General features: G+C 40.6%; 1 long non-coding RNA gene, 3 other non-coding genes and 1 pseudogene across 4 annotated transcripts in view; 4 read left to right on the top strand and 1 right to left on the bottom strand.

Moving 5' to 3' along the window:
• LOC143719415 (uncharacterized) overlaps positions 1-22,669 on the bottom strand; it is a 694,388-nt gene that overhangs the window by 409,965 nt on the left and 261,754 nt on the right. The window lies entirely within an intron of this gene.
• LOC143719429 (uncharacterized) lies at positions 6,608-9,509 on the top strand (annotated as a pseudogene).
• On the top strand, positions 11,899-11,970 carry trnah-gug (transfer RNA histidin (anticodon GUG)). Its single transcript has one exon. It is a non-coding gene; the product is annotated as a tRNA-His (tRNA).
• trnak-uuu (transfer RNA lysine (anticodon UUU)) lies at positions 12,619-12,691 on the top strand. The gene has a single exon. It is a non-coding gene; the product is annotated as a tRNA-Lys (tRNA).
• On the top strand, positions 12,814-12,895 carry trnas-aga (transfer RNA serine (anticodon AGA)). Its single transcript has one exon. It is a non-coding gene; the product is annotated as a tRNA-Ser (tRNA).

Below are 22,669 nucleotides of genomic sequence, written 5' to 3'. Positions count from 1 at the left end.
AACTCCTCACCTCAGCAACGGTAAACAATATAAAGTCTAAAAAGGTCATCCTTACTGTATTATTTAAAACACTGTATTAACAGTGTACTTACATGGTAACTCCTCAGGAACTGTCCACTTAATGTAAAGTGTAAAACGGTCGGTCCTTACTGTATAATAAAACCCAAACTTCTGTGCAACACTGTATTTACAGTGTACTTACATGGTAACTCCTCAGGAACTGTCCACTTAATGTAAAGTGTAAAACGGTCGGTCCTTACTGTATAATAAAACCCAAACTTCTGTGCAACACTGTATTTACAGTGTACTTACATGGTAACTCCTCAGGAACTGTCCACTTAATGTAAAGTGTAAAACGGTCGGTCCTTACTGTATAATAAAACCCAAACTTCTGTGCAACACTGTATTTACAGTGTACTTAAATACAGGTAACTCCTCAGGAACTGTCTACTTAATATAAAGTGTAAAACGGTCATAACCTACTGTGTAATATGCAAAACCCAAACTACTGTAAAACACTGTATTTACAGTGTACTTACATGGTAACTCCTCAGGAACTGTCTACTTAATATAAAGTGTAAAACGGTCATAACCTACTGTGTAATATGCAAAACCCAAACTTCTGTGCAACACTGTATTTACAGTGTACTTACATGGTAACTCCTCAGGAATTGTCTACTTAATATAAAGTGTAAAACGGTCATAACCTACTGTTTAATATGCAAAACCCAAACTACTGTGCAACACTGTATTTACAGTGTACTTACATGGTAACTCCTCAGGAACTGTCTACTTAATATAAAGTGTAAAACGGTCGGTCCTTACTGTATAATAAAACCCAAACTTCTGTGCAACACTGTATTTACACTGTACTTACATGGTAACTCCTCAGGAACTGTCTACTTAATATAAAGTGTAAAACGGTCATAACCTACTGTGTAATATGCAAAACCCAAACTACTGTAAAACACTGTATTAACAGTGTACTTACATGGTAACTCCTCAGGAACTGTCTACTTAATATAAAGTGTAAAACGGTCATTACTTACTGTGTAATATGCAAAACCCAAACTACTGTAAAACACTGTATTTACAGTGTACTTACATGGTAACTCCTCAGGAACTGTGTAAAACGGTCTGTCCTTACTGTGTAATATGTAAAACCCAAACTTCTGTGCAACACTGTATTTACAGTGTACTTACATGGTAACTCCTCAGGAACTGTCTACTTAATATAAAGTGTAAAACGGTCATAACCTACTGTGTAATATGCAAAACCCAAACTACTGTAAAACACTGTATTTACAGTGTACTTACATGGTAACTCCTCAGGAACTGTCTACTTAATATAAAGTGTAAAACGGTCATAACCTACTGTGTAATATGCAAAACCCAAACTTCTGTGCAACACTGTATTTACAGTGTACTTACATGGTAACTCCTAAGGAACTGTCCACTTAATTTATAGTGTAATTGATAGGGTCAATGTTGTGTACCATCAGTATTGTTACATGATAATTTCATAGGAACTTCCCAATTACTTGAAAGTAATTTAACAATTGCATCGGTAAAATGTCCAAGTATTAAACCTTGATTACTTCTCAGTAAATCAAGTATAGAGGACTGCAAAAAAGAGGGGGGGAAATGTAGTAAAGCTAAACAATGTTTATTAACACACATTAAACTCAACAGTTTAACAGATTCTGAAGCAAAACTTCAGTGTACTTGCAGCTGGGTTAACATTAGAACAGCATTGTATAATTCTTGATATTAATTATTGTTCTGAAATGGTAACTTAGGTTAATTTGACAATTTTGGGGATGGTTTAAGGAACATCACAGTGTAGCACAGTGAACTGGCGTGAATTACAAAATTTACCTTGACAATAATGTCAAAACATAATTAAATAAGTGGATTGGAGGTTTTGTCTTTCTATCTCAATTTATATTTTATTGGCAGCAGTTTACGCTCTTTTTTGGATTTTTCTATGTGAGACCTTAGGTCTGCTGTCAGTGACTGCAGGCACGTCTTTGCAAAGTCGCAGAGTTTCTCCTCCTTGACTCTGAACTTTGAGATGCTTCGGTAAAACTCTGGATCAACAAGCTGTATTTCAGCCACAACAGCTGTTAATGCCAGTGTATTTCGGTCAACCCCGACTTTGGTGCATGCCTTACTGATACTCCCTTCTTTCTTGAAGGCGTAAAGACCTTTATTGTACCGCTTCAGTACATCTTCTGGGGTTGTTGCTGTAGAAAGAATAACAAAATGAAAACCACAAAAAAACAAGACTTGCGTCAAATTGATCAATTTCTAATTAAAAACACACCACACAAACATATAAAAAAATCTTGGTGCTCTTGAACTGCTAGTAGAGCTCGGCGATAAAACGATAACGATAATTATCGCGATATAATTATTCTCGATAAAACGATATCAAGAGGTCGATAAATGTTTGATAATGTTTATGCGCCAAAAGCGGAACGAAACTCATTTGAACTGCGCCCCACACGGACCATTAATCAGTTTGGCTCAAAGTCCAAACGGCAGCGCGCGCGAGCTCACCAGAGCTGAGGCGTTTACTCTGATCGGTCTCGGTCACGAGATCCAGTGAGAAGTGCTTGAGTTCAGCGAAGAACACACGTCTCCGTGATTTAAACCAGTTTAAAGGCAGATGAAACAGCGCTGACAAACAGGAGAAACACTGTGCGCAACGATACAGTCAGAAGGCTTTTCCGTCTACAAATTCCCATCATTTACCATGGATTTACTGTAACGTTAGCCTAGTAATATTAACACCATGAAAATATTAGCACCATGAAATGTGGGATATACATATTGAATTGTATTATATTATTAATGTAGACAATGTATAAAATGACTAATGGAATATAATTACAGTATTTAATAATGTATTTAGGCTACTTCTTTTCATACAAACATAGAAACCATAAAGTTACATTTTGCCATGATAGTGAGGTGCTAAAGGGTTTCATCTGTTGTTATCATGATCTAAATGCATGATATTGGATGACCAACGGTTATGTTTAATAAAACTCAAACAGTCAGAATATTACATTTTACAAAATAAAAATTAGCACATGCAGAAACTAAGAAATTAATTGTCCAATAAAGATATTTATTTTGTTAAGGAAAAAATGACAAATGTTTGAGTGTTTTACCTCAGATTTGTGAAATGTTCACCAGTTGTTTGTCATGATATGTTCTGACAATAAAGAGTAGTTTAAAACCACAGTTAACACACTGGTTTCTACAACTTTCACTTAGGTGCAAAAATCTGCCTTTAAACTTGAAATAAATAAAGATTTGACATTTATCATGATAATTATCGATATCAACTGATACAAAAAAAATGATCTTGATTTTATTTTTGGCCATATCACCCAGCCCTAACTGATAGCATTTTTTACAATTAGTTTCCTATCATACAAATCATGTTCGCATTTCTCAGACATTTTCTAAATATGTTAATGTTCTAACAATATTGGAAATACATCAAAACTAGGGGTCAACTGATTTTTTCAGGGACGATATCAGTACCAATTGTAGTCAGGGAGACTGATAACCAATATGTGCAAGGTGTTATATGGAGTAAATACACATCAACAGAAAGATGAGATCCAAAAACAGAACGTGCGCTTACCACGTGAGCTGTGTTTCTTATTTGACCTGTTAGCACTCTTGGTCTTCTTTTTATGACCTCTTTTCCTCTTCCGAGGAATGTTGCTATCAGATGACTCTGAAGAGGAGCAAGAACTCAGGGACTCCTCATCAGTGTCACTGGTGCTGCATTCAGTGCTTGAGTCCAAGACTTTCTTAACTTTCTTTTTTGCCCCTCTGTCTAAGAACACAATAACACATTTAGTTAGACAAAAAAGTCAAACATGCTTAGATAAGTAATCAGCATTTCATGATTGATGTGGAAGTTAAAAAAAATCACTATCAGTAATTACTAAATTATTTAATAAAACAGTCAATAGAGCAAAACAGATATATGTTTCTTACTTGAGAGTTTTAGGACAGTTTGACGGAGAAAATCTCGTTCGTCTTCAAGTGCCTTTATTGCCTGGGCCATGACCATGAGCTTGTCTTTTTCCTCCAAGGAGGAAGACTCCTCATGTCCTCCTTTAAAAACAATGTAATATCAACAACAGATTTTTTTTTTTATGAACAACTAATAGAAAATCAGTTGTATGTATCACAGTTTTCATATATGAAGGCCAGTAGCACTGATATTAGTAATATATACTGATGTTTTGATGAAAACTTTTTGTCCAAATTTTAAACATTTGTCAGGCTTCAAAAACTATAATTTTTAATTTAAGTGAAATTAAAATAATTCTCACTTAAAAACATCATAAATGTCATATTTACCTGTACCTTTCCTGTCTATCATATACAATAATTAAATAAGGTTATAAAAACACAGTACTACTTAAATGAAAAATAGATGAATCCTTATTACGCTACAAGCGTTATTTAGTCAAGAGAAATTACTAATTTTCCCTGTTCCCTTTGTTCTTCGGTTAACTTTACTGACAGAGAGAAAAATAGGCTGCTGTCACTAAGACCTGCATCTGCTGACAGGATCTCACGCACCTCATTCTCACACTACTGTACTCTTTACTCTTTAGATTTTATTTAACTCATTTAAGACTGTTCCTCGACAAAACAAACATTTTGGCATAAATGTGTGTGTTATTGTTCGTTCAAGTGCGATACTGGCGCGCAAGTCTTTCTGAGTGTTGTGTGTGTGTCAGGATGTTCTTTTTTGTCTTGTCGCGCATGAATGGTTAAAACCATTTGCGTGAATAAGAGCGTGATCGTATAACATTAAAGGATGACAGAAATAACGGATACTGCGTTAATTGTGTTAAAGCTGGACAAAAATTAAATCGCATGAGTTTGTGTTAACGTTGACAGAACTACTTGTCATACATTGGTGACAGAAAAAGTGGACAAGACCTCAGCTAGAGCAGCTGGTCTCAAATTCAAAATGCATACAACCTGGGCTGCGTTTCACAAAAGCATCGTAAGCCTAAGTTGATCGTAGAACAATCGCCACCAATGGTCTCTATGATCAACTTAGGCTTACAATGCTTTTGGGAAACACAGCCCTGTTTAGTTCCCCATTAAGTAAATACAAACTCACCTGCTTCTGGAGATGCCGCTTCAACAATAGAAAAGTCATTGTCACCGTCTTCTATACCTTGGTGTTCTTCATCTATTTGCTGGGCCGGATCATCTTGTAAAAACATAAAAGGATAATGTTACCGTCTGACAAAATGTAGCAAAACTGATGCAATGTTGCATCAGGTACATTTGTCAACACTTAACGTGAAAAGGCTTAGCCTAACATGGCTCTGTGTTCCAAAACTATAGTCAATGATAATCAAATTTATATCTATATATATGTGTGTGTGTGTGTGTGTAATGTAAGGTTTGCACCATAGCTGCCCTAAACTAACAGTGTTGGCGATATATATTTTTAATATATATTTTTAAGTTTCCTTAATCCACACCAGGACACAGTAGTGTTTCTAAAGCTTAAATATAATAATTTAATTTTACAAACAAATTTGGGATTTAGTGGATTCAAAGACCGCACAAAATGTTATATGAAAAGCAAGTCTTTGGGAACAACTAGAAACTATTTGGAAGTCAATAACAACAGAGGCTGTGGAAAAGTACATAAAAATGCCAGGAAGAATGCAAACTGTTATCAAGACCGGAGTAGGCCATACAAAACATGAAGATTTTTGGTTATTTTATGTGATTAAAAAAATATTTGTTCCACTTAGTTATTTGCATAATAAATTACAATAATATTTTTAGTTTTAAACCATTTTTTGTCAGACTCAAAAAATACATTCTCTTTATTTTGACAGGTGCCGGAGGCGTAATAAATTTGACAAGCACTGTATAGAGGGCAGTTTTACCTTATTAATACCTGTGTATCTGCGTTTTTCAAATACTTAAATTTAACCAATTACTTTATTCAATCACAATTCTACAAACTGTTACTGACACCATCAACTAAAACTATTTTTAAACTGCAAAGGTGGAACATAAGCTGCATCTGACATGGCATTTATGTTTATTTACACATACTGTTTAATGATGCTCATGTACATTTACATTGCATAAGATACATAGGCCTAGCCTGTAAAAAAAAATTCAGTCATTATATTATATAAGTCAATATAGAGGTAAAGCTGCAATATTAAGACAAAATCATTATGGTTGATTATTGCTCTTGAAATTTTAATGATGATTATTCATTTATTTCCTCTTCAGGGAAACCCCTTTCCTTCGTGGCATACTGTCGTGTGGATGTATACTATCGTGTGGATGTAACGTTAGGTAAGAAAGAGGATTTCAATACAAATGGGGAGGCTAACGTTAACTGTTTGCTGTCGAAATAATCCTCCTGAGTCCTGATAGGGATCAAGTTGGCGGTTCAGAATGCAACAGACCAATCAAAACTATCTTACGTCATGGGACAGACAACTGTCACGTTTCACGTAGGCAGCCATTTACCAGCACGGCGCCAAAAATTTCAAATCGGACAGTAAATAAATCTATCTAGATGGCTATGTGTTCAAGGCAATTAAATAAGTTAATACGTCTATGCAGTAGTGGAAAACATAGAAAAAAATAATCAAATGGCTACAGAAGAAAGGCTTGCTGTGCAAGGCACCAAGTTGTCGCCGCTGTGGAAAAAACATGCGAATTACAACACACAATGGACGTGATGGTTTTATATGGTATGTGACTGTAGGCACCCAGTTTAATTTGTTATTTGGATAGTCTAGTAAACGTTAACATAATTTTAGACAACTTGCTTCTTAGATTTACTAATATTTTGCACTGTTTTCTTAGGACATGTCGAAGAAACACGCATCGCAGAATAACACTCTCCATTCGAAATGGATCACTGTTTAATAACTCGAGGGTTCCTCTGGTTAAGTGGATGGAGTACATCTACAGGTAACGTATAGTAGCCAGGCACTGGTTAAACTTTATTTTACGGTGTCATTGTTACAGTGCAATTATATATGTAAGTACTGAGTAATATTAATTAAGTGCATGCACTTACTATAGAGTTAGGGTAGGATTAGGGTTTGGTTGGTTAGTTGCATGTAATTATGCATAATTAATTGTTAATACTAGATTAATAGAGCACAGCGCCGCCTTCTCAACGCTGTCCAGTGTCCACAGAAATCAGTTGCTGGTTTGAGTTTTCGGTAACACTTTATTTTACAGTGTTATAGGGTAATTACTTAATTACTTAGTAACTTAGTAGACGTTGTAATAACATGTAACAAAGTGTAATTAACATGTAACTAAGTAATGGAACAGCCTGTACTTACAGATTGTAATTACGCACATGTAATAGGCAGCTACATGTAATAAGCCGAGATGGATAAGGTTTATAGATACACATGAAGTACACTTAAGTACAGTCTTGATAGACTTTATTTTACGTAGCTTATCCATGTGTAATATTATGTAATTGCAATGTAATTAGGAAGGTACTGCATGTGAAGCTGTGAACTAGTGTGTTTAAATCAAACTAAGGCACAGATGGATAAGGTATGTATACACAAAGTACACTTAAGTACAATCTTGATACACTTTATTTTACGTAGCTTATACCTGTGTAACATTCTGTAATTTTAATGTAATTAAGAAGCTACTGCATGTATTTAAGCTGTAAACTAGTGGGTTAATTAAGATGGATAATGTATGTAGATTTACATGAAGTCCACTTAATCTTGATACACTTTATTTTATGTTACATGATATGTGTAATGCTACAGAACGTACAAAATTACCATGTGTAACTGCAGGCTTTTCCCGACCGTAGTAGCCTAAGTACTGTGTTACATTGTGTAGTACTAAGTACTTTCTTATATAATTACACTGTACCAAGTCTGTAACACGCATGTAACCGACTTATTACATATGTGTAACAGTAGCTGCCTATTACATTTGCGTAATTACAATCTGTAAGTACAGGCTGTTCCATAACTTAGTTACATGTTAATTACATTTTGTTACATTTTATTACAACGTCTACTACTAAGTAATTAAGTAATTACTCCATTCACTTGTAGCTATGTTACACACTACATGAAAGGTAATTTTCAAAAATCCATAAATTTAAATTACTATTTATTTCTAATCATCTTTTTTGTACTTCATTACATTTTGGTTATTGTTTATAATTAATTAAAATTATTTTCTTAAAAGGTTTTCACAGGGTCTACATCTAAGACAAATTGATTTGATGGAAGACTGTGTTGCCAAAACATCAACAACATTGTCCAGAATGAACAAATTGCTCAGGAAGGTATAGCTTAAATTTAATGACTCTTCAGTACTACATTGCTCAGCTAATTTAACTGTAATTAATTTTGTTTGTACTAATATCCACATATTTTTTACAGGTTTGCATTAATGCATTGAGTAAACTGAAAAGAAAAACAGGTCTTAGAGTTGGTGGGAAGTCAAGACAGAAGTTTGTGGCCATAGATGAGTCTAAGTTCGCTCACAAGAGAAAGGTACATCTGACATGAGAAATACAAAATGATTGAATGATTTGCCAATAGCTGAACAATAAGTTCTCCTCAGAGGTGTAAAGTATCTGAGTAAATGTAATTAGTTTCTTTACTTAAGTATAATTTTTAGTTGTACTGAGTATCAAATATTAGCAACTTTTACTCTCTATTTGACTACATTTTTTAACAAGTAAATGTAATTTTTACTCCAATACATTTGTGATAAGTAATGCATAACATTTTGCATGGCGCCTAATTTTTTCTGCAGCAGTTTATTTCTGCTATAAAGAAGTGATATCGCCATCTATATTCATGTGTGCTGAGGAATGGCTTGAATGACCCCCAAATGGTCATGGGGAGATCAGAATCCAAGTGTATGTTTTATCAAACACAATCCAGGTTTAACTGCTGTTAACATTTGTTATGTTTCTTGTGTTTATGAATTTTCAGTTTAATCGTGGCCGCTGTCGTACTACTTGGCAGAGAAAAAAAGGCTGGGTGTTTGGGATGATGGAGGTTAAAGGAGCTCGCCGCCTACCAGTCTTAAAGATGGTAAAGGATCGTTCCAGGACCACATTGATGCCCATCATCAAAAGGCACATCAGAAGGGGGTCAGCTGTTTACAGTGACAATTGGAGGGCATATCTGAATGCGCTACAACCACAAGGATACAAACACCTAACTGTAAACCACAGTAAAAATTTCGTTGATCCCCAAACTGGCTGCCACACACAACATATTGAACGGGCCTGGCTAGCCATCAAGGCACAGGTATCAAGATTCAGGGGTAACAAAACTAAAAAACTATTAAAAGAACACTTGAAATTCATCCAGTGGCACTACTGGCTGGGAAGAAGAAATAGGAAAGGTGCTTTGGCACAGTTGATCCATGATATTAGAAAAGCATACAGGTTTAGATTTAATTAAAGTTATATCAGCTGAAAATGCATGATTTTTTTTTTATTTTCTAGATTTTTTTATTTTTTTTACTTTGCTGTGACCTTTTTTCAGATTCATAAATTTGTCTGTGCCATGCAAACCATTTCTGCCTTGTATCTTAGGAGTATTTGCAAAACAAGGTTACATAGTGGATAATAAACTCTGAAATACTGTATGAATGTGATAGTTATGCTTTGATAGATTCTGAGATATTACTGCATAGCACTTTTAAAGATTTACCATTTATTTCCTTTATTTTTTCCCTTTAATTTTCAATTTTTTGATGTGACATTCTGGTGACAATTTGCCTTTACAGTAAATTACAGTATTCTGTTCTTTTGTAGTATACACAGTGTAACTGCGATTGCTTGCTATATTTTAAATGCCACATTAAATTGAGTATTTAGAAATGAGGTTTGGGTTAATATTATAATGTTAATATACATATACATAAATGTACATATACAGTAAATTGTGGTTGGTATCAAGTATTTCACACTTTATATTAAGTTTCTGAGGAGTTACCATGTAAGTACTCTGTAAATACAGTGTTTTACAGTAGTTTGGGGTTTGCATATTACACAGTAAGGACCGACCGTTTTACACTTTATATTAAGTGGACAGTTCCTGAGGAGTTACCATGTAAGTACACTGTAAATACAGTGTTGCACAGAAGTTTGGGTTTTGCATATTAAACAGTAGGTTATGACCGTTTTACACTTTATATTAAGTGGACAGTTCCTAAGGAGTTACCATGTAAGTACACTGTAAATACAGTGTTGCACAGAAGTTTGGGTTTTACATATTACCCAGTAAGGACCGACCGTTTTACACTTTACATTAAGTGGACAGTTCCTGAGGAGTTACCATGTAAGTACACTGTAAATACAGTGTTGCACAGAAGTTTGGGTTTTATTATACAGTAAGGACCGACCGTTTTACACTTTACATTAAATAGACAGTTCCTGAGGAGTTACCATGTAAGTACAGTGTAAATACAGTGTTGCACAGAAGTTTGGGTTTTATTATACAGTAAGGACCGACCGTTTTACACTTTATATTAAGTAGACAGTTCCTGAGGAGTTACCATGTAAGTACACTGTAAATACAGTGTTGCACAGTAGTTTGGGTTTTGCATATTAAACAGTAGGTTATGACCGTTTTACACTTTATATTAAGTAGACAATTCCTGAGGAGTTACCATGTAAGTACAATGTAAATACAGTGTTGCACAGAAGTTTGGGTTTTGCATATTACACAGTAGGTTATGACTGTTTTACACTTTATATTAAGTAGACAGTTCCTGAGGAGTTACCATGTAAGTACACTGTAAATACAGTGTTTTACAGTAGTTTGGGTTTTGCATATTACACAGTAGGTTATGACCGTTTTACACTTTATATTAAGTAGACAGTTCCTGAGGAGTTACCATGTAAGTACACTGTTAATACAGTGTTTTACAGTAGTTTGGGTTTTGCATATTACACAGTAGGTTATTACCGTTTTACACTTTATATTAAGTAGACAGTTCCTGAGGAGTTACCATGTAAGTACACTGTAAATACAGTGTTGCACAGGAGTTTGGGTTTTATTATACAGTAAGGACCGACCGTTTTACACTTTACATTAAGTGGACAGTTCCTGAGGAGTTACCATGTAAGTACACTGTAAATACAGTGTTGCACAGAAGTTTGGGTTTTATTATACAGTAAGGACCGACCGTTTTACACTTTACATTAAGTGGACAGTTCCTGAGGAGTTACCATGTAAGTACACTGTTAATACAGTGTTTTAAATAATACAGTAAGGATGACCTTTTTAGACTTTATATTGTTTACCGTTGCTGAGGTGAGGAGTTACCATGTAAGTACACTGTAATTCAACATTAGTCCTGCCAGTCATAAATACATGGTATAAACATAGGAATCATCCTGGTATACATATAGTTTCAGTGTATTCCAAACTGTAACTGCAGTATTGGATTCCATGTGGAATTTGAACAACTTGATTAAATACATATTGTTGTTACAAAATGTAGTTACATAATTCCTGTTACACGTGTGCTTACTGAAGTGAAAAAAGTGTTGTTACCAATGTACTGTTACACATTTGTACTTACGCATACCATTCCGTGAGTTGTTACATATGTGTAGGTACACAAATATTACAGCTGTAGATACTATGTACCAGTGTGTACTTACGCTGTAGTTACATACTATGTACACATGTAGTTACCATGTAGGTTCACAGGTATTAGGGCCACTTAATATAAAGTGGGACCGAAAAGGGTTATGTTGGTAAGAAACCGTTTTGTCTGCAAGCTAAAGATGACAAGGCCCCTTTGTATTCAGGGACACGTCGGCTAGACCTGTAGCTCGCCGTGATCGTATAGTGGTTAGTACTCTGCGTTGTGGCCGCAGCAACCCCGGTTCGAATCCGGGTCACGGCAAGATTTTCTGGGTGCCATTGAAATTGAGCTCCATGTCACCACCTCTCCTCACCCCGTCCTTCAGACTTCTCTTTTTGTGCACGGCGCGTGCCCTTGATGTGCTCTGGATGTTTGAGTGAATTGAAACTGGGACCTTCTTTGAAAGCACGAGCTCTCAGGTTCGAACCCTTAGAGAAAAGACTGAAAACGAAACGCTCCTATTTATTTCGGAAGAATCTTGCTTCAGAGAGAATATGGTGCCTGTATATTTTCTAATCGCTAGGTGTCAGTACACTCGCTGGCTGTTACCTAGAGTGCCGCTGGCTTGCTATTTGCTACAAACAACTGCGCCTTTGACACAAGTTTACAATAACGATAAGAGCGCGCAAGTCAACAGCATTGAAGCGTGTGAAGAGGCTTTCCAGACAAGTAGCAGTGAGTTTTTGTTCTTTTTCCTAGCATTATTTTCCTTTAATTACTATTATAATCAGTCTAATAGGCTGCATTCCCACTAATTTGCAAATATATTTTGACATAGCAGACGTTTTGACGGCCATTCTGAATCTTCGAAGAAGGAAACGCAATGCATTGGAGGACACTCTTTTTTCTGCGCCAATACGATTCATTTTGCTGTGCGTTCCCACGCAGCCAGACGCTTCTCGAGCAAGAGCCCGGATAGCTCAGTCGGTAGAGCATCAGACTTTTAATCTGAGGGTCCAGGGTTCAAGTCCCTGTTCGGGCGAACGAGCCTCTTTTTGTGGAGCGGTACATTTTGTTGTTGAGTTCTTGCTGATCTACACTGGCCTCGGGCAGCGACGCTGCAAGGTACAAATCCACAAACGACGTGCCCCTTTCAGCCAGCTTGTAGTCGTGGCCGAGTGGTTAAGGCGATGGACTAGAAATCCATTGGAGTCTCCCCGCGCAGGTTCGAATCCTGCCGACTACGTTGACAGCATGCGCCTGCTTTAGTTTGTAACCTTCTGGAGGCCTAGCTTAAACTTTATAAAAGGAAAAAAAGTCACTGTTACAGGATTACCCTTGAAAAGAGTTATGTTGGTAAGAAACAGTTTTGTCTGCAAGCTAAAGATGACAAGGCCCCTTTGTATTCAGGGACACGTCGGGTAGACCGGTAGCTCGCCGTGATCGTATAGTGGTTAGTACTCTGCTTTGTGACCGCAGCAACCCTGGTTCGAATCCGGGTCATGGCAAGATTTTCTGGGTGCCATTGAAATTGAGCTCCATGTCACCACCTCTCCTCACCCCGTCCTTCAGACTTGTCTTTTTGTGCACGGCGCGTGCTCTTGATGTGCTCTGGATGTTCGAGTGAATTGAAACTGGGACCTTCTTTGAAAGCACAAGCTCTCAGGTTCGAACCCTTAGAGAAAAGACTGAAAACGAAACGCTCCTATTTATTTCGGAAGAATCTTGCTTCAGAGAGAATATGGTGCGTGTATATGGTTGGAGATATTGCCTTTGTGGTCAAACCCTGTTCCTCAACGACATCTGCTGAAGAAAGGGAGTGGACACACTCGTCGATGGCCCCAGAGTACAAGCATTAAAAAAAAGAGTTGGCAGGAAAACTGAGAGTGCGCTATAAACATTGGAGATGCACCAGTTCTTGACATAAGAGAACAAGAATGAAAAAAAGAGTGGCAGGAGGGGATGAATCAAGTCCAGTGAAGCAGGCTTTGATCACAGCTGCAAAAATATGGAGCGCTTCACGGATTTGCGTGTCATCCTTGCGCTCTGTGCCCAGCAATGTTCTCTGGATGCCGGCCAATCAGCAGCTCGGATTGTCGAGCGTTTGTCGAGCGTTTTCGGTTTTGGGCCAATCAGCAGCTCGTATTGTCGAGCGTTTGTCGAGCGTTTTCTGTTTTGGGCCAATCAGCAGCTCGTATTGTCGAGCGTTTGTCGAGCGTTTTGGGCCAATCAACGGTTAGTATACTCAAGCGTTTGTCGAGCGTTTTGGGCCAATCAGCGGTTAGTATAATCAAGCGTTTGTCATAGCAACCACCATAGCAACTGACAACGAGTCAACGAGTGAGTCAGTGAGTAAAACAAAAATAAATAGAATGTTACGAATGTACTGACATAACATTGTCTTCCCAGAGTACTTTTACAATGTACTGACATGGAATTTGTCGATGTATTATGCTGTCAATCGCTGGATTTGATAACGTTATTTAAAGATATGTTAACGTACGTCAGGCGTCCGGTTAACACATTTAAACCATATTTACACTTTGAATTTCGACTCCAAACTGTAGTAACTACATCTACATGGTCTAATGAAGATAACCAGGTAGTCTGATCAAAGATTAAATACATTTTGAGAGATCGCTAGCATGTAATGTAATGTAATCCATTGCATTGGATATTAACGGGACAACATGTGACGATCTCTGAAAACAAAATTAAATGATGAAAAGACAATACAGTTAGTATCTTTAGACCCTTAAGATTATAATATCACCACGTGAAATCAAAATATAAAGTTTAAGTGTATGTTTTATGCATTAACAATAAGCCTGTTTGTTTAATGGCTGTCAGTGCATAGGGGGCTGACCCTGGGGTCATTATTTACCTGTTGTGTTAAGTTATGTCAATTTGTTAACGTTAATATTTCAATAGTGAATGTCTAGTACTAGTATATCATTAATCTTATGTGTGATATTCCTGTTAATATGGCAATTAACATGTAGTTTAACCTGTAATTCTCCCTTAATGCTGTGCTGTGTCATTGTAGAGATGGTTTTTGCTAATTTAAAGTTGACGGCCTCGCAGCAGCTTGTCCTGCGGGCCTCTGATGAGGCGGCGGCCTTCATCGCCGCCAAGAAGCCGGAGGAGGTGGAGAACGAGGCCCAAGCCCACGTCGTCTCCAAGGGCGGTGACCCTGGTGACCACATGCTGGTGCTGGGCTGCCACAGCATCCAGTTTGGCAAGTACCAGGGTCAAACATTCCGTTGGCTCCTGGAGAACGACGTGGGCTACACCACGCAGTTAGGGTTGCCAGCCACCAGCGGGAGCGGGAGAAAAGTGCCTCCGACAGCCCCCTTATGGCCAACAAGGACGCCCTCGCCCGGTACTCGTGCGCCCACCCTGCTTTTGCTGAGCAGCTGAGATACCACCGGGTGCACGAGGAGGCCCGGGCTCGCGCCACTCAGCCCGGGTGTGAGGGCGAGGCGCTTGTTGGCTTTGGGGACTACAAGGAGGCCACTCTGAAGGACCTGTACGACTCCAAGGAGAAGAAGCACCAGACGTAAGTCCTGTTGTGGTGAAGGGCAGTGGACTGTTGACAGGGTGCTGTGCCTTGTTGATATGCTTGTTAATCTTTGATCACTGTCTTGCAGCTTTGTCAAGTGGCTACGGCGGAAGACACCACAGCCTGGGACCTCGATGGACGCCGCCAGGAAGTACATCCTGGACCGAGACATGGAGCGGTCGGCAGAGGTGACTGCTACCCCCCCACCTCCCACCAGCAGCAGCAGCAGCAACCCCACCACCACCAGCAGTGGCCCCAGCAAGGCCGCTGCCTCCACCACGCTGCCGCCTCGCAAGCCGATCGCTCCCATGTTCTCGGCCCTACTGGGAAGGCGTCCAATGGCCCCAGGTGAGCTGCAGGCCAAGGTCAGGAAGCTGATGACCACACCAGCACGGCCTGCAGTTCCAGGTAGATCTCTTTCTTTCTCTTTAACACAACAGAGGTTCAGTGTACAGGATTGACTAACCATTCCCCTCCCACCCCACAGCGGTGTCTACATCCGTCAGAGACCAGCGCCCCTCTGTTCCGCCCCCCCCCCCCCCCCCAACCCCCCCCCCCCCCCCACAGAGGTGACGGACGAGGAACTGGTCCAGATGGCCACTGACTTAGAAACGGGTAACTGGCACCACACTGGACGTGTCGCACTGTAACATTTGCCCCTCAATATATATTCTTCTGGCGGTATTTTTGTATTAACTGTAATGGTTTCATTTACTGGTCTCTACAACTGATGCTTGAAGACCAAAGGTAGGTTTGGCAGGTAATGTAGCCGTCTTTCTCGGTGGTAGATGTGTAGAACGTAGTGGCAATGTAGATTTGCTTAACCACCTTCACATGTCTACTTCCCTTGGCCCTGCTGCATCTCTTGACATTCACCTTGTAGCACTAAACCATCTGCCCTATCACTGGCATGCTGTACGTCATCTAATTACTTGCATTCTGCACGTCATCTAATCACTGGCATGCTGCACGTCATTAACACTCAGACTCACTTAGTCTTGCCTGCCTGTGTGTTGCCCCATGACTATCATTGTGCTGATGCCATTTTGTTGTGTGTGAATGTGTCTGAAGCTCACGTACAGGTCCTTCAGACTCTCCCGCTGGTGGTAAGGCCTCCATCTCCACCTCCTCCGGCATTGTCCTCCATCCCTCCCCCACCGCCACCACCTCGAGTTGCGGCTGCTCCACCTACGCTCGCGGTTCCGGCTCGGGCTCCGGCGTTGACCAGGGAGGAGCCCCGTCGCGTCTCCGTGGAGGAGACGCCATCTGGGGAGGCCACCCTGGCACCAGCGCCGGCGAAGAGGAAGAGGAAGGAGAGGAAAGTGGAGCAGCCCGCAACGCCCACTCTTGCTTCGGCTGAGGTACAAACACAGACACACAAACACACACACACTCACACACCGTGGCCGTACTCATGGACGGCACAACTCAGTGAAGTTGACTGTCAAACTGCATGTAGCACCTCCTCTCAGCCTCCTTACAGTGTGTTTGTTTGTGTTGTTTTTTTCCCTCACAGTCCCGGTTGTCTAAGAGCTGGCGGACAGCTCTCACCGTGGAAGAGCAGGAGTGGATCGGCCGGGAGCTGTTCAAGACAGACAGCGAGGGGAGGACCAAACTCACCACAGACCTCAAGCTGTGGTGGGACCCCCCTCAGCCCCGGCCGAGTTACACTCAGCCACCCGCCTCACTAGCTGCCTTCTTCGCGTGTCGGCTGTTCCTCTGGACGCCCCTGCGTCTGTGGGGCGTCCGGCCGACATGCTGTAATAGGGCCCTCACCAAGTGTGGGCTCTACAGGACCATCCGGAGGGTCCTGGACATCGACGGCTGGTACTTGATGGCCACCGAGTACCTGGAGTGCCGTCGGTGTAAGAGGAAGGTAGCTGCCTGGTCGCAGAAGGTCGTGGGTCAGCTGGGAGAGGGGCATCGCGCCCTCTTCCCGGCAATCCTCACCTACAAGTAGATAGCTGTCTGAACACTGTCACAGTATGTCTGTTTGTGGCGCCCTCTTCCCGGCAATCCTCACCTACAAGTAAGTAGCTGTCTGAACACTGTCACAGTGTGTCTGTGTGTGGCGCCCTCTTGCCGGCAATCCTCACCTACAAGTAAGTACCTGTCTGAACACTGTCACAGTGTGTCTGTGTGTGGCTCTTCTGTAACACATGATATGCTCCTCTCTGTAGGCTTGCCTGCGACCGGCGGGTAATCATTCAGCTGCGTGAGCGTACTCGGGGGAACAGCGCCACGCAGCTGTACAAAAAACTCTGTGAGGCACACACAGAGGCCTGGATGCGGCGGTCCATACACTACCTCAGCGTCATGGAGCCCTTCACGTCGCGAGGTGTCGTGCGCATGTGCACCCCACCACCAAAACCGCCACCCGTGCCCCAGTACGCGTGGCTGTTAATGGTGTACTGCCACGACATCCTCTCCCGCCTGGAGGACGTGAAGGCCCGGGTCACCTCCGTCTTTGGAACGGTTTTGAAGATGGATTCGACCAAGAAGGTAAATGTGGTGATATGTATTTATAAATATATATGTATATAAATGTGGTGCGGAGTATCACGCTCTGGCTATGTGCGTGCAGCCTTACTGAGATGCTTTATTCTTTCAAACAGGTGACCCGGAAGCTCGCCGGTGCTGCCGCCCAGACCGCAGCGTGGGCAACGAATGTCGGCAACGAGCACGGACAGGTGCTCATGTCCGTGCTCACGGACGCCGAGGGTGCCGGCCTGTTGCCCATGGCTGCGGGGTTAATGCGGCGGTATCGGGACGCTGGGGTGGAGCCGCCTCAGCTCCTCTACGTCGACCGGGACTGTTGTTCGTCCCACGGGGGATCCAAGACAGCTGACATGTTCGGGAAGTGGGACAAGCTGGTGGTCCGGCTGGACATCTGGCACCTGATGCGGCGGTTCGCGTCAGGTGCGTTGTGGCAAAAACAATAATTAAACCATGCCGCGGTGTGGAGGCTTCCTACAAACACCGGTCCACACCTGCCACAACTTTTCTACAGCAAAAAAAAAACATTGTGTATCCCATTCACACCTGTACAACATTGCCATGCCTTTGTACTATTCTGATTCTTTGCACTGACAAGTTATACGGGCCTATACTGTGTGTGTCTGCTGCCTATCATATGGCTTAAGAAAAAGAAAAGAAAACATTGTCTGTCCCATTTACACCTGTATAACACATTAACACCTGTATAACACATTGTCATGCATTTGTGCTGTTCTGCGCATGCGCGTGCGGTTTGTGTTTGTGTTTGGAGCTCCGTCGAATTGATTCATTAATCCTTGCTTTTCTTCTTTTCAACTCATTTATAAACAAGCACTTTCTATTTTTATATCATGGGAACTTATCCTCGCTACTATTCCTTATAAAAAACAATCGGATTACTTTGATATCGCTACTTAGATCCAACTTTGCGAATCTCGGCTACTAGCCTTTAGTCCGCTAGCATTTCACGCGTGGCCTCGCGCCTACCGACCGTCTTATTTTACACCCGTTTCACTGGAGGATACAGGTTATATCCAGCATTTCACTCCTAAATTAGTAGTGATATTGATAGTATCACTACTAATTTACTGTTCATCTGTTATAATGGCGAACATATCGGATGTGTGTCTAACGTTACCTCTGAGTGCAGGTGAGGACACATTCAAGCTGATTTCGGTACGATTGGAGCTGGAATCGGTGGAGAAACAAATCCGTGGTCTGCTGGAGAAACAAGCCGAGCTGCGGGATCGTCGATCAGCGCTTGAAACGTCACGCGCCGATGCTCATAAGTCAGTGGTTAGTAACTTTTTGACTCCGACTTCGTCTACTCCGTGCGTTTCTCTGCCCAGGAGGACGCGATCATCTCTGGCATCATTCACTCCGGCACCGACACAACACCATGGACCCTGGGTGATCCCACAGCGAAAGACACGAGCCAGGACCAGAGCAAGAACCTCACCGCCCCTCCCGGTCTTCGAGATCTCCACCCGGAACCGCTTCACCCCCTTCGCGAGTCGGAACGCGACGACGCCGTGATCATCGGCAGTTCCATGGTCCGTCATATCCGCGCTACCTCAGGTAAGGGTACGGTGCGCACTCACTGCTTTCCTGGTGCTCGTGTTCTTGATGTCGCCGCACAGGTTCCCGAGATCCTGAACGGTGACGAGCGCGTCGGAGCTGTTGTGCTGCATACAGGAGTGAATGACATCAGGCTGCGGCAGACGGAGGTTCTGAAGAAGGACTACAAGAGCCTGATCGAGACGGTACGCAGCACAGCGCCTGAGGCAACGATCATCGTGTCTGGACCGCTTCCCACGTACCGACAAGGACAGGAAAGGTTCAGTAGATTATTTGCACTAAATGAATGGTTAATGTCATGGTGTAATGAACAGAAACTGCTCTTTGTAAATAATTGGAATCTGTTCTGGGAGCGACCTAGGCTCTACCGTGCTGATGGCCTGCACCCCAGCAGAATCGGAGCGGCTGTTCTGTCGGACAACATCTCCAAGACGTTACACACCATATGACTAGAAAATCAAAGTCCAAATCACAGTCTTTGCTGTGCCAAATTAATTGAAATAAGTAGTGTAGAACATTATATAGAAACTGTGTCTATTCCTCGTTTAGTGAGGCCATATAATAAATCTACTGTAGGATCTAGGAAAAATCTTATTGTAATTAAACCTGAAAGTCTAAATATCAGTCAACAAAAACAATTTCTAAAACTAGGTCTTCTAAACATTAGATCGCTCACACCTAAGGCGGTTATTGTAAATGAAATGGTCACAGATAATAGCTTCGATGTACTTTGCCTTACTGAAACCTGGCTTAAACCAAATGATTATTTCGGTCTAAATGAGTCCACTCCACCAGGATACTGTTATAAGCATGAGCCCCGTCTGATCGGTCGTGGCGGCGGTGTTGCAACAATCTATAGAGATATTCTTAATGTTATTCAGGAAACAGGTCACAGGTTTAATTCGTTTGAAGTACTTGTACTAAATATTACGCTCTTAGATGTAAGAAAGAAATCCCTATTATCTCTAGCCTTGGCTACTGTATATAGACCTCCAGGGCCCTATGCTGATTTCCTAAAATAGTTTGCAGAGTTTCTCTCAGATCTATTGGTCAATACCGATAAAGCAATAATTGTTGGAGATTTTAACATACACGTAGATAACACAAATGATGCGTTAGGGACTGCGTTTACAGATTTATTAAACTCTTTTGGGGTCAAGCAAAACGTCAGTGGTCCCACTCATCGTCTAAATCATACACGAGACTTAATTATATCATATGGAACCAATCCAACTGATATAGATATTATACCGCAAAGTGACGATCTCACTGATCATCACATGGTAACTTGTATAATACGTACTGCTGAAATTTGTCATGTTGCGCCACGTTATCGACCAGGCAGAACAATCGTTCCAACCACTATAGATAAATTCTCAAATAGCTTACCTGATCTATCTCAGCTGCTCAGTGAACCCAAACAAACAGATGAACTAGAGGAAATGACTAGCAGTTTGAGCACCATTTTCTCTAGTACATTAGATATTGTTGGACCAATTAGATTAAAAAAGGTTAGAGAGAAAACTAAAGCACCTTGGTACAACAGTGCTACGCATGTTATCAAGAGAGAAACTCGTAACTTAGAGCGTAAATGGAAACAAACTAATTTAGAGGTCTTTAGATTCGCGTGGAAAGACAGTATGTCACGTTATAAAAAGGCTCTAAAAGCAGCCAGGGCTGAGCATCTCCACAAACTAATAGAAAATAACCAAAAATAATCCAAGGTTTTTATTTAACACCGTGGCTAGACTAACAAATATACAGACATCACCAGAGCAAAATATTCCGTTACAGTATAGTAGTAATGATTTTATGAACTACTTTAATGAGAAAATAGAAAGCATCCGTAACACAATTGTAAATGTACACTCTTTTATGGTGTCTTATGATTCAGCCTCAATTATCGCCCCTCTGGAACAACTACATCGCTTTACAACTATAGGACAGGAACAGCTAAATAAACTTATCATTGCATCGAAACCAACAACATGTTTATTAGATCCAATACCCACTAAACTACTGAAAGAAGTGTTACCTGTAGTCGAAGAGCCTCTTCTCAATATTATTAACTCGTCTTTATTTTTAGGTCATGTTCCAAGAATATTCAAGCTGGCAGTAATAAAACCTCTCATTAAGAAACCGCAATTAGACCCAAATAACTTAGCAAATTACAGACCCATTTCAAATCTTCCATTTATGTCTAAAATACTAGAAAAAATTGTGTCCGCTCAATTGTGCTCTTTCTTGCAAGAAAATGAGATATATGAAAAATTCCAGTCAGGATTCAGACCGCATCATAGCACAGAAACTGCGCTAGTTAAAATTACAAATGATTTACTTTTAACTTCTGACCAAGGCTGTATCTCAATACTAGTTCTACTCGATCTAAGCGCTGCGTTCGACACTATCGATCATAAAATACTCCTGGATCGACTACAAAACTACACTGGTGTTCAGGGACAGGCATTAAGCTGGTTTAGATCGTACTTATCAGACCGTTATCATTTTGTCTGTTTAAATGGGGAAAAATCAAAGATAACGTCAGTAGACTATGGAGTGCCGCAAGGATCGGTGTTAGGCCCTCTGCTATTCTCAATATATATGCTCCCACTTGGTAATATTATAAGAAAACATGGAATTAATTTCCACTGTTATGCTGATGACACTCAATTATATATTTCATCACGGCCAGATGAAAACACTAACTTATCAAATTTGACAGAGTGTCTCAAAGATATAAAATGCTGGATGACGCGTAATTTCCTGCTACTAAATTCAGATAAAACGGAGGTATTACTTATTGGTCCAAAAAACTACCCACAAACTCACTTACAATACAACTTTAATATAGAAGGATGTCCAGTTACTTTATCCACTACAGTAAAAGACCTGGGTGTTATACTAGACCGCAACTTGTCTTTCGAAAATCATATTTCATATGTTACAAGAACAGCCTTTTTCCACCTTAGAAACATTACAAAGCTACGTAACATGCTATCTGTTTCTGATGCAGAAAAGTTAGTTCATGCATTCATGACCTCGAGACTAGATTATTGTAATGCTATATTAGCTGGCTGTCCTGCATCCTCAATAAACAAGCTACAGTTAGTGCAAAATGCAGCTGCTAGAGTTCTTACTAGGTCAAGAAAATATGATCATATAACACCAATTTTATCATCTCTACACTGGTTACCTATCAAGTTCCGTATCAATTACAAAGTACTATTACTGACCTATAAAGCCCTAAATGGTTTAGCTCCTGTGTATTTAATGGACCTTCTATCGCCCTACAATCCATCGCGTTCTTTAAGATCACTAAATTCGAGGCTTCTGGTCATTCCTAGGATATCTAAGTCCACTAAAGGAGGAAGGGCGTTCTCACAT

This window comes from Siphateles boraxobius, unplaced genomic scaffold (genome assembly GCF_051911475.1).
Source record: "Siphateles boraxobius isolate OS27281-9 unplaced genomic scaffold, OSU_SipBor_1 63, whole genome shotgun sequence".
Classification (NCBI taxonomy): Eukaryota; Metazoa; Chordata; class Actinopteri; order Cypriniformes; family Leuciscidae; genus Siphateles; species Siphateles boraxobius.
Note: the sequence above shows the minus strand (reverse complement) of the source record. Positions and strands in the feature narration are given on the sequence as shown.